Genomic DNA, 12335 nt, shown 5'->3' with positions numbered 1-12335 from the left:
GGCGTCGTTGGTGTCCGTTGTGTTGGTAGGTGGGTTTTTGCTCAGGGACGTGGTGAGCTGGTCGGTGGTGATCTTGCTCCAGCATCTTCGGGGAACCTGTTGCGGATGGTGGTGAGTCGTGGTTTTCCTGAAGTTGAAGTGGACACAGCTGTGATCGGTCCAGTGAAGTCCGGTGGCGTAGCTGAAGGAGACGTGGTTGCTGGAGGAGAAGACTGGGTCAAGCGTGTGGCCGGCATAGTGGGTGGGGGTGTTCACCAGTTGCTTGAGTCCGAGGTTGGCTAGGTTATCCAGCAGGGTGGTGGTGTTGTTGTCATTGTTGTTCTCCAGGTGGAAGTTCAGGTCCCCAAGGAGGATGTAGTCCACGGAGGCGAGGGCGTGCGTGCTGATGAAGTCTGCGATGGCTTCGCTGAATTGTGTGCGTGGTCCAGGGGGTCTGTAGATGAGAGTCCCTCTGAGGGTGGTCTTGGGGTCGGTGTGTATCTGGAAGTGAAGGTGTTCGGCGGCGGTGAGGGCGTCGTCAGAGTTAGTCGTGATGCGGATGGTGTTCCTGTAGACGATGGCGATGCCTCCTACGTTTTGGTTGATGCGGTCCCTCCGGGTGATCTTGTAGCAGTCCGGGATGGCAATGGCGATGTTGGGGACTGAGGAGGCGTTCATCCAGGTTTCCATGAGGAAGGCGACGTCCGGCGCTGTTGTGTTGAGGAGGTCCCAGAGTTCGACGGCGTGTTTGTGGACGGAAAGGGTGTTTAGCAGGGTGCACTTGAGGTGGTTGTTGTTGGCGCTTGGTCTTGCGGGCGCGGTGCAGGTCCGGAGGCAGGTGAATTTGCAGGCTTGGCAGGTGAAGGGTCCGTGGGAGCGTTTTGGGGTGGCACGGTAGCAGGCAGGTGATCGGCCGGTGTTGAGTGCGATGAGGGCGGAGGCGTCGTATCTGAGCCTGGCTGCGTCGGGGGCCAGGGGTACTGGTGCTGGGCACGGTCCAGGCGCGGACGGGTGCAGACGGGCTTGCCTTAGACGCGCCTGCTGTGCGTGTTAAGAAGGGAGCGAGGGAGGGAGGATCAGCAGGGGAGGGTCGGGCAGCGGATCAGGCGTGGGGGGGCGGGGCCGCAGGGGAGGCAGCGGTGGGAGGAGAGCGGGAAAAAACGGCGGGAAGAGGCGGGAGGGGAGCGGGAGTGACGGCGAGGCAGCGAGGCAGGATGAGCAGAGGCATTGATAATATGCCCCTATGTCATTTATTCACGTTTTAAAAAAACTAGGCATTGTCATTTACAATGCCAATAGCTTAAACTGCCGTAAATGCGAGACCTACTGCATTGCAAGTACTTGTTTAGAGGGCGCAGGCTCTCCAAAGGACAGAAACAAATTATTATTTCAGTAATGACAAGTGGCAGAATGCACACCTAATTTCAAGAGTTAAAAAAGTTTCATAATGCTCAAAGACCAAAAAATGGCGCGCAACCCTTGAGCTTGCTCAGTCCGTGCACATGTAAATAAATACATGTTGAAAATGGGAGACATTGATGTATTCTTTGGCACTCTACATTGGGATGTGCATCCTGGTTTGGGAACCTGTAGAGGCTCCAACTTTCGGCATGTATTTACACACGCACGGACGGAGGAGAAGAGAACACTTACAAAATGTTGGTAAAACCCATTTACACCAAATTCCAGTAAGCAATGTGGCCTGCCTCTTTCTCCAGCTAAAATTACAATAATCGTTTTTGTCACTTACACACTCCCTGTTTTTAGTAGATCTTATTATTTAATGTAAGTATTGCTTTAACTACTTACTCAGATTGTTAGCTGCCAACAGGATATTAATTGTTAACAAAAACATTTAATGCATGTCAACATTTAATTGTAACACAACATTAATACCTTGAAAACACTGATATTGTCAGACATTGAAGTGAAGCATCCACATGAGATGTCAATATGTCTATCTCACAGACACGATGGCCAGGAAATACAGAACCAGCATTGTGAAATGTTATAAGCAGCAGCTAGTTCCCCAAAATATATGGCATCGTGAGCATCATGTTTTAGTTGTTACACAGAGAGAGTGTTGAAGATTTGTACCGCGTATTGCTGATACAGTATACAATAATGAAACTTTATTTTTGTGGTAACTTAAAGGGAGAGCATGTGAGGTTGTGTTTATTGATTTACAGAAATGTACCCGCTATAATAAGAAACAAACTTGAACAAAGCAAACAAATCCTCATGATCCCAACAGAGCACTTGAATCCACTAACACCAGCCCTCCCCCATCACCCCACCTCAAATACTCACAGTGGAGCCTTCCATATCGCTTGCCTCTATAATACACCAGTGAATGTCAACATATGCCCCCATCGTAGCGTCACTGGGGCGAGTGATGTCCATGTCATTTTAGGATGTGGTAGCAGTGATCGGTCGTGAGACGTTGTGCATGTAGGTATTTGGCAAATGTCAGTTCCCTACACTTCAGTGCGAAGAAAGCAATGCATGGACCCCAGGTTTTCTCTAGCCACGTTTCTCTCACCTCAAGCGTAGCCGAGATCCTCCAAATAAGTGCCAAAGGCAATGGAATCACTCCCTATAAACCTGGAGTAGTATCTTTGCCCAAGAGGGCCACGGTGGCCTGTTTGGCTGCGCATATACCCAGGGCCATCGCTTTTCCTCTTTGTGGGTGTAATGGGAACGTGAGTGCATTGAGTAAACCTGAGCTAGTATAGGCTGAATATGGATTGATATCGGTGTGGAATATTTTGTTAATGCTATGGAGAACTGCTGTCCAGTATTGCTGGAGTCTTGGACTGTGCCACAGGAGATGTGTGAGGGTGCTAAGCATCCACAACTCATCAACAGAATGGGTATCTACCCGGGGACCAAGAGTGTACTTGGCCTGGAGTCAACTTTAACCATGGCCTCTCCACCAGCTGCACTTGATGCTGTTGTGCAAGTGCAACAAAATATCTCCTCCCAATGCCTTATATGAGAGCATGCAATGCAATGCATTCTCCCATCAGTTTTGCGCAACCGTGCACAATAGGGCAACAGCTTTCTGGAGCAATTTGTATAGGTCTGAAATCATGTGCTTTGGTCAGTGGTGTAACAAAACTTGAGGGGGCCTCCCTGCAAAATACAGGGAGGGTCCCTCCTCCGGGCACACTGAGGAGCTCTCAGGCCAGTGTACTGTGTTGAGGGGGCCCTTGGAGCCCCCCCCCCCCCACAATGCAGGGGCAGCGTGGGCCTTTGTTACGCCTCTGGCTTTGGCCTACTTTAGGGACATATCAGCAACAGCCGGTGATAATTATCGCTGAGCGCACTTAGTGTGCGGATAATTGTCACCGGCTATAGCTGGATTTAATCGCTGTGATAGTGCGCTATTAGCGACGATTATCTCCAAAGCGATAAAAATCCAAGCAATAGCTGCTAAATGTGAGATTATCGCTGGAAATCCAGCAATAATTGCACAGCGATCGGCGATAGCTTGATGATAGGGCAGAGCAGACTTAGTCATAATATTCAACTTCCATTGGATATAATGGCTAAGTCAGATTGAAACCAGGCGTAAGGAAAGTTGCGATAAGCGCGGTTATCGCTACTTTTCTTATCGCTGTGCAGGTTAGCGTGCAGATTAAAAGGAGAAATGTCAGTTAGCGACATTTCCCATGTTATTCTGGTGAGGAACGCCCACTTCGCATATCAGTAGAGATGCAAGGCTGGGCGTTAAGGGAAAGGGTGCTGAGGCATGAGAACACGCACTAGCGTGTCTTTGCTGATAGTGCAATAGAATTCTCGCCACTTTTCGCCTAAAAACGGACGCTAAAGAGGCGATAATTCTATTGCGGCCCCTTGCTGATATGCCCCTAAGTGATGAGCCATTTTACAAATGGGCAGGTGGTAAATTTCTGAAAAGTAGGGTGCGTCACCCAGTGATGCATCTGCAAGTAGCACATTCATTCTATCTCTGGCAGGTGAAACTGCTTAAAGGACCACAGATCATCATGGTAAACAAATCCCCAATTCATTTACAATTTGCTAGCCGCCATGCCTGGAACTCTGCAGTCTCTTGCTGGTGAGAACTTGGGATTGCCTATTATCAAGTGCCATTGGAAAAGGCATGGATGTTAGGTTCAGAGGACGAGTGGCAATATCCCAGGCGATGATATTGACCACCAGTATCGAGAAGCTGTATACTCCCCATATTCTATGTTTTTTGGGTAGCAATGGAATATTCCACACATGCATGCAGGCAATGCACTGGTCCCTAAAGCATATGTTTTTCTTGAATGCCGTAAAATGCCCCTTCACAGTATATTTTAGTTAGGTGGCTATAATGTAATGCTTGAGCCAAGGGATCCCCAATCCTCTGTCCTCTGGCGGTGCATACTGGTATTGTTTAGGTATCTCAGCTTTCTTCTTCTTCCAGACAAAGCCCTCTGTTAGTTTCTGTATGGCTAGTAATGAGCCCTGGGGTGGCTGTAGGGGAAGGACCTGCATAGTGTATAGTGTTTTCGGTAGAAGGGTCCCCCCATCTGCCACTTCTGGAAGTCCCACAGATAATGTGCAGGAGATCAGAGTACTTTTTTTTAGCAGTAGGGTCCATTGCAGAACATATTTTAATGCCTAAATAAGTGATATATCTTTGCACCCATGCAAGGGGCAGTTTTCCTGCTTTCTTGAGATATTGATCCCTAGAACCTGTGATTTTTATGTGCTCACTTAAAACTCTGACACTAGGACAAAGGCTTAGAGTTCATGTATCAGGGCTTGGAACGTGGTTGTTGGGTCTGTAAGCATCAGAAGGACATCGTCATCATAAAAGGGTTATTTTATATTCTATTTTGCCAAAGGTCACCCCACAAATCTGAGCTTGCTTGGTGGGTGGCTTCAGCAAGGGGCATCAGGTAGAGGGCAAATAGGAGTGGGGACAGAGGGTATTCGTTTACGCATTCTTCTCTTTATCCTTATGGGGCCCGATGTTGTGCCATTCACCTGTATGCTAGACTCTGGGCACACATACCCACTTAACACCGATTTCCTGAATCTTGGTCCCATTCCAGTCTTACAAAGGACCTCCTGAAGGAAGGGCCATTGGATGCTGTTGTGCGCCTTCTCGACGTCTATGGATTACAGGAAGGTTGGAATCTTATTACGTGTGGCCTTGTGAATGATGTGTAGTATGCACTTTGTGTTATCGGGACATCCACTTTCGAGGAGAAATCCCATTCAGTCAGGGCCCACCAAGTCCTGCATTTAAAGGACTAACCTCTGAGCCTTAATGACTGCAAAGATCTTCGCTTCAGTGTTGAGTAAGGAGTTTGAACTGTAGTAGGTGCATTTGGCATGGTCTTTCACAAGCTTTTGTATGAATGTGATCATGGCTAACTGCATCATAAGAGTGAGTGATTCAGTCTCTCCAAATGAGTTATAGAGTTTAGTCGACAGGAGGGCAAGCTTTGCGCAGAATAGCTTATAAAAGGCTGCTGTGTACCCACCCGGGCCGGAAACTTTTCCTGTGCGGAGGTGAGAGATTACTTCTGCTACCATAAATCCTTTGTCTAGTGTGTTGGACTGTTACGCGGTGAGATTGGTAGTGTGACCGTATCAAGGTAAGCTTGTGTAATCCCAGTGGAGGGTGGGTCTAAGGTGTATAGTTCAGAGTAACAGTTTTGGAATCCCCTCTGGAGTGTGGTTTCTGCTAGTAGGGTGGCACGCTAGCAAGCCAGATGTCCTCTGACCCAAAATCTTTAAGCCATGCCTGCCCCATATTTGAAAAGGCTCCCTTTAGATCCACCCTTTAGACCTAATGGTCAAGGCTATACTCCATCAACATATTAAAATCTCCCCCGATAAAAATCTCCAGGTTTGGAGCGGACATCTTTTGGGAGATTGCCCAAAACTTTTTTGATTGTCATTTGGGGCATACACTTTGCAAAGTGTAAATGTGTCTGATTACTGCTCCATGTGCACCACTAGCATCCTGCACAGAATTTTGGCAATAGTGTTTTGTATCTTGCCTTTAAATTATTAACCAGTACTGTAGCTACCCTCACTTCTTGTGTAAGGGCAGGAAAACAGAAGTTGTTGAGAAAACCAGCAGGTGCGTAGCTGGCTCTAGTCTTTCCTTCAGAGATGGGTTTCTTGTAGAAGACACATTTCACAGTCAGAGTATTTGAGCACATGAATCAGGAAGCCACGCTTTGCTGGGGCATTGAGGCCCAAAGTACTGAGGCTGAGGACCTTCAGTAGTCTGTAAATTTAGTCCCAATGAACCACCCAGCTAGAGCCTGCACTGGTATATTGTTTTCCATTTTGGTAGAGGATGTGAGAAAGTGCTGTGAGATGGTGTGGTCCCAGAATTTCCCCCTAAAGTTATCTACTGAACCTAACATACAACCACTCTCACAAAGTAGACTGTTGGGGCGGAGTACCGGGGATATACCTGGGGCTAAACCGGAGCGGAGAAAGGTGCTGCTGGTCCTGCACTAAGCCCTCTGGAGGCAGTTTTCAACTCACGGGTGTTTGCTTTCCCCCCTCTCGCCGCCGCAGCTGAGACCTTCGCGGCCGCAGTGCGGAGGAGGGGACTACACCCCCCACAATCCTCAGCGCCGGCAGCGGAAGCCGCGCACAGCCATCGGCGCCCGGAGGCGCATAAAGCCCCACCTCCACCTCGGCAGAGCGGGCGGAGTACCGGGGACATACCTGGGGCTAAACCGGAGCGGAGAAAGGTGCTGCTGGTCCTGCACGAAGCCCTCTGGAGGCAGTTTTCAACTCACGGGTGTTTGCTTTCCCCCCTCTCGCCGCCGCAGCTGAGACCTTCGCGGCTGCAGTGCGGAGGAGGGGACTACACCCCACACAATCCTCAGCGCCGGCAGCGGAAGCCGCGCACAGCCATCGGCGCCCGGAGGCGCATAAAGCCCCACCTCCACCTCCGCGTCGCGGGACGCGCACGGACGGCAACGGGCGGAGCCCGGGCAGAGGGTGGGCCGTCTGTGGCCGTCCGGGAACGGCTGGGAACGGGACAGGCCACAAATCTAAGGCTTTTGATTTGAAAAGATACGTTCATCTCAGGTATCGACAAAGTGTACAACAGAGGGTGGAAAAACATCAAGCGATTAGTGAAATACCGAGCAGACCATTGCAACAGCAAGGCATATATTAGCAACTGATTTAACCATGGCTGCAAAACCAAAAACCCGTTCCACAAAAAATAAACCAGCTACACCGGCGAGACCAAAGAAGGCAGGGGTTGAAAATGCTACCTCGGGTCCCCTCAAGGGCACCCCAACTGTAATAGATTTAATGTTAAAAAAGGTGGCGGGGGAGATAGAGCGAACGGAAAGACGCATATCTATGTCATTAATTACAGTCCCAATCTCACCCACGCAGGCGAGGGACGGGAATTACAGACAGATTTCCATTAGGGACACACAAAATGATTCAATTAATGAGGTCCCATGTGCCCAGTTACCCAGGGAGGATGAATCCCTGTTAAGCGCAGGGGAAATCTTATCCACAAGGAAGGAGGCTAGAAAAGGGGGGATGAAAAAGATACAAAGTCGACGCCGGAAGCTCCCGGATAGGAGTAGTAAAGGAAGAGTTTGGGAGGATGTGCCCCCCACTCCAGAACCTAGGGCCTATTTTGTCCCACCAGGCTGGATAAACGAGATAGTTCTAGATCTGCAAAAGCACCTAGAAACCTTCATAGTCAATCAAATTAAACCCTTGATTAGTAGACTGGATAAAATTTCACATGAAATCCAGAAGCAGGGTAAGGCTAAGGGCATACAAACCGCAAATCTACTATTTAATTCTAGATTAGACCCCACTGCCTTACCACAACAATCCCGACAGATAAATAATTGCGTGAGCAATGCTCAATGCAGCATTGCACAGGTACACACTGAACCTAATACACCATCAAATGGGCCACAGAAGGAAGCAAGGAAAGTGCAGGATATTGGGGGTAATGATATAACATCAAGCCAGGGAAACCCCGTGTCTAGGCCACAAGGACCCCCCGTACACTAAACTATGATTTTGAACATTACGATAGACACCAAGCCCATCTTCCTTATGTCAATCTCCCGCCGGAAGCCAGCCCGCTTACAGTTATATTCACAGGGGTCCCTGAACTCAGGATAGGGCAGAGAGAATCCCAGATGGAACTGAAGGGGAAAATTGTCAATTGGTTAAACTTTCATAGACCATTGCAGACTGAAGAGGAGGGGGAAATCCCAAATGTAAGAAGGGTAAGCTGGGTGGGCAGTAGACGAAAAGATAGAGAAGGCAACTGTGTTATTGCAAACTTTAAGAATCCAAACCTAGTACAGCATATACTGGAGAATCACAATAGGAACACCACGAGCACAATCAGGACAATGCCATTGGGTTTTTTCTACCCTAGAAAACCGGTTGCCTATCCCCCAAACCCTAAACAGGTGACTAGAGGAAGGATTGTGGACGACCACTGGGTAAGGCATAGTGAGAGCAGTGCGCAGTACCTCTCACACCAAGTAGGCCCCCAGTGGAACAATAGATATACCCCCCTTTACATGTTAGATGGGAATGAATGACTAGGGCTGCCATGTAGGGATGAAGTGGGCATAGACAATAGGGGGAGAATCAAGGACCTGGCACTTGTGGAGCAAAGAAATGCCCTAAAAATGCAAGTTCCAGTGAGCCCCGAACACAATACTAGAAGGGAGGGGTTTGGGTTTCAGGCTAGTCCACCGCACCAGGGTCCAATGGTAAGTGATGCTCGGGATGATAATATAGGAGTTATTTCCTGGAATATAGCAGGGATAGCGGGTAAATTTGAAGACCCAGATTGGAGAAAAGAACTTCAGGGCTATAGCATATTAGCCTTCCAGGAGACCTATGCAGTGGCCCCGGAACTGTACAAACTAGAAGGTTTCAAGTGCTTTTCTGTCCCAGCACAGGAAAGTAGAGCAGGGAGAGCGAGAGGTGGGTTATCCATTTATGTTGATATAACTCTAGAAGGTAAATGGACAGCCTCATCCTGGACGTCGCATACCCTGCAGGCAATTAGTTATATAGGTAGAGGGCAGAAAATACAGTTCTTTAATTTTTATAACCCAGGGCCCTCACAAGGGGATCACGTAGCACTATTGGAATTAAGCAACAGATTAAGGGAAGAGACGGAACAGAGAAGCAAGGGGGGGAGTTCAATCATTCTATTATTGGGTGATTTTAATTGTCACCTTTGTCCAAACATTTCCACTACACAAGTAGATTGGGATGCCTGCCCACTACGAAAGGGGCCGCATTTTGAGCATACACAGGAGGGTACGTTACTATCCACTATGCTAGATACCTACTCACTAGTTCACACTTTGGACATGATAGCCCAGGAGAAGGAGGATTCATATGTTCCTTCATTCAAAGGCAGAGGTCAATCAATCAATCAATCATAGCATTTATATAGCGCACTACTCACCCGGAGGGTCTCAAGGCGCTGGGGGGAGGGGGTCTGCTACTGCTCGAACAGCCAGGTCTTGAGCTGCTTCCTGAAGGCGAGGTGGTCCTGGGTCAGGCGGAGGTGGGTCGGAAGGGAGTTCCAAGTCTTGGCGGCCAGGTAGGAGAAGGACCTTCCTCCTGTGGTGGCTCTTCGGATGCGGGGGACGGCGGCGAGGGCGTGGCTGGTCGATCGAAGCTGGTTTTTGGGAGCGTAGAAGTTGAGGCGGCTGTTGAGGTATCCTGGTCCTTGGTTGTGTAGGGCTTTGTGTGCGTGGGTGAGGAGCCGGAAGGTGATTCTCTTGTTGACCGGGAGCCAGTGCAGGTCTCTCAGGTGTCCGGAGATGTGGCTGCGGCGGGGGATGTCCAGGATGAGTCGTGCTGAGGTGTTCTGGATCCGCTGGAGTCTCTTCTGGAGTTTGGCGGTGGTTCCGGCGTAGAGGGAGTTGCCGTAGTCCAGACGGCTGGTGACGAGGGCCTGGGTGACCGTCTTCCTGGTCTCGGTGGGGATCCATCGGAAGATCTTACATAGCATGCGCAGGATGTTGAAGCACGACAAGGAGACGGCGTTGACTTGTCTGGTCATGGAGAGGGAGGAGTCCAGGATGAAGCCCAGGTTGCGTGCGTGGTCTGTTGGTTTGGGTGCACTGCCCAGGGCGGGGGGCCACCAGGAGTCGTCCCAGGTGGAGGGTGAGGATCCCAGGATGAGGACTTCCGTCTTGTCCGAGTTCAGTTTCAGGCGGCTGTTCGACATCCATTTGGCTACGTCTGTCATCCCTTCATGCAGGTTGGCTCTGGCGGTGGCGGGGTCGTTAGTGAGGGAGAGGATCAGCTGGGTGTCGTCGGCGTAGGAGATGATGTTCAGGTTGTGCTGGCGTGCGATGGCTGCGAGGGGGCTCATGTAGACGTTGAAGAGTGTTGGGCTGAGCGAGGAGCCTTGAGGAACGCCGCAGATGACTTCGGTGGCCTCCGATCTGAACGGGGGGAGGCGGACTCTCTGTGTCCTTCCGGCGAGAAAGGAGGTGATCCACTCCAGTGTCTTCTCCTGGATTCCGACGTTGCTGAGGCGCTGTACTAGGGTGCGGTGGCAGACAGTGTCGAAGGCCGCAGAGAGGTCCAGGAGGATGAGGGCCGCTGTTTCTCCGTTGTCGAGCAGGGCTCGGATGTCATCGGTAGCTGCGATCAGGGCGGTCTCGGTGCTGTGGTTGGCCCGGAAGCCAGACTGCGAGAGGTCGAGGGAACCGTTCGTCTCGAGGAAGGCGGCCAGTTGCTTGTTGACGGTCTTCTCGATGACTTTGGCCGGAAACGGGAGCAGCGAGATGGGGCGGTAGTTCTTGACGTCGGTTGGGTCTGCTGATGGTTTCTTGAGTAGAGCGCTGAGTTCGGCGTGCTTCCAGCTCTCCGGGAAGGTGGCGATGTCAAAGGAGGTGTTGATGATGTCCCGCAGGTGGGGTGCGATGACAGCGTCAGCCTTGTTGAAGACGTGGTGAGGGCAGGGGTCTGTCGGAGATCCGGAGTGGATGGAGTTCATCGTGCGGATGGTGTCTTCGGTGCTGATCGGGGTCCAGGCGCGGAGGGTGGTGGTGGGGGGCGGTGGTTCGGTCGTGGCGTGCGTCGGTTGAGTGCTGAAGGTGTTGTGTATGTCCGCGATCTTGTTGTGGAAGTAGGAGTCGAGGGAGTTGCAGAGGTCTTGCGAAGGGGTGATGTCGTTGTTTCCGGCGTTGGGGTTGGAGAGCTCTTTCACGATGTTGAAGAGTTCCTTGCTGTTGTGTGCGTTGTTGTCCAGTCGTTCCTTGAATGCGGTTTTCTTGGTGGCGTGGATCAGCTGGTGGTGTTTTCGGGTGGCGAGCTTGAGGGCAGTCATGTTGTCCGGTGTTGGGTCTCTGCGCCAGGTTTTCTCGAGTGCTCTGCAGTTCTTCTTGGAGCTCTTGAGTTCGTCGTTAAACCATGGGGCTTTCTTGCTGCCGGGTCTGCTCCGCGGGGTCTTCAGCGGGGCGAGGTCGTCTGCGCAGTCGCTGATCCATTTCGTGAGGTTGGTGGCTGCTTGGCTGGGGTTTGTTGTGCTGGTGGGAGGGTTCTTGCTCAGGGAAGTAGCGAGCTGGTCTGCAGTGATCTTGTTCCAGCTTCTGCAGGGAGCCTGTTGCTGGTGATGGTGGAGCGTGGTCCTTCTGAAGCTGAAGTGGACGCAGCTGTGGTCCGTCCAGTGGAGTCCCGTGGCGTGGTTGAAGGCGATGTCCTTGCTGGAAGAGAAGATCGGGTCGAGTGTGTGTCCGGCGTAGTGGGTTGCTCCTCAACGATTGATTACATAATCATCTCTTCCTTTGCTCTGTCAAAAGTTAAGAAGGTAATAACAAAATGGAGCCCTTTTAGTGATCATAATCCACTAACTATAGATCTAAACCCCGGGGGCCGTAGAATTAATAGCATCAAAAGGGAGGGCAGCTTGCACCCTGTAGCTCAAGGAAGGCGCCTTAAGTGGACCAAAATAAACCCGCAGCAATTCTATAAAACACTAATAGTGGAAGGCGGGAAATATGTAGAGGAGTGTTTAGATCTCCAAGTAAAAGGCCCAGACCTAGTAGCCTCTTTTGAATCCCTAACAAAATTAGCGAATAAATTGCTGGAAATAAAAGGCCCCATTAAGAAACCAACTTATCCTCGTTGGTTTGATACAAATTGTTCCAAAGCACTAAGGAACCTAAAAAAAGCCCTCAAATGTAAGCCAAGGGATACGGCACTCTTGGCCAATTGTAGACAAATCTACAAAGCTAAAACAAAGGAGAGGAAGCAGGTACTACAGGCAGGGGTATGGGCAGACCTGAGAGAGGCAGGTGAGAACAGGGACTATTCCGAATTCTGGAGAATTGTGA

This window comes from Lissotriton helveticus, chromosome 2_1, assembly GCF_964261635.1.
Source record: "Lissotriton helveticus chromosome 2_1, aLisHel1.1, whole genome shotgun sequence".
In the NCBI taxonomy this organism is placed as follows: domain Eukaryota; kingdom Metazoa; phylum Chordata; class Amphibia; order Caudata; family Salamandridae; genus Lissotriton; species Lissotriton helveticus.
This window is presented reverse-complemented; position numbering follows the sequence as displayed.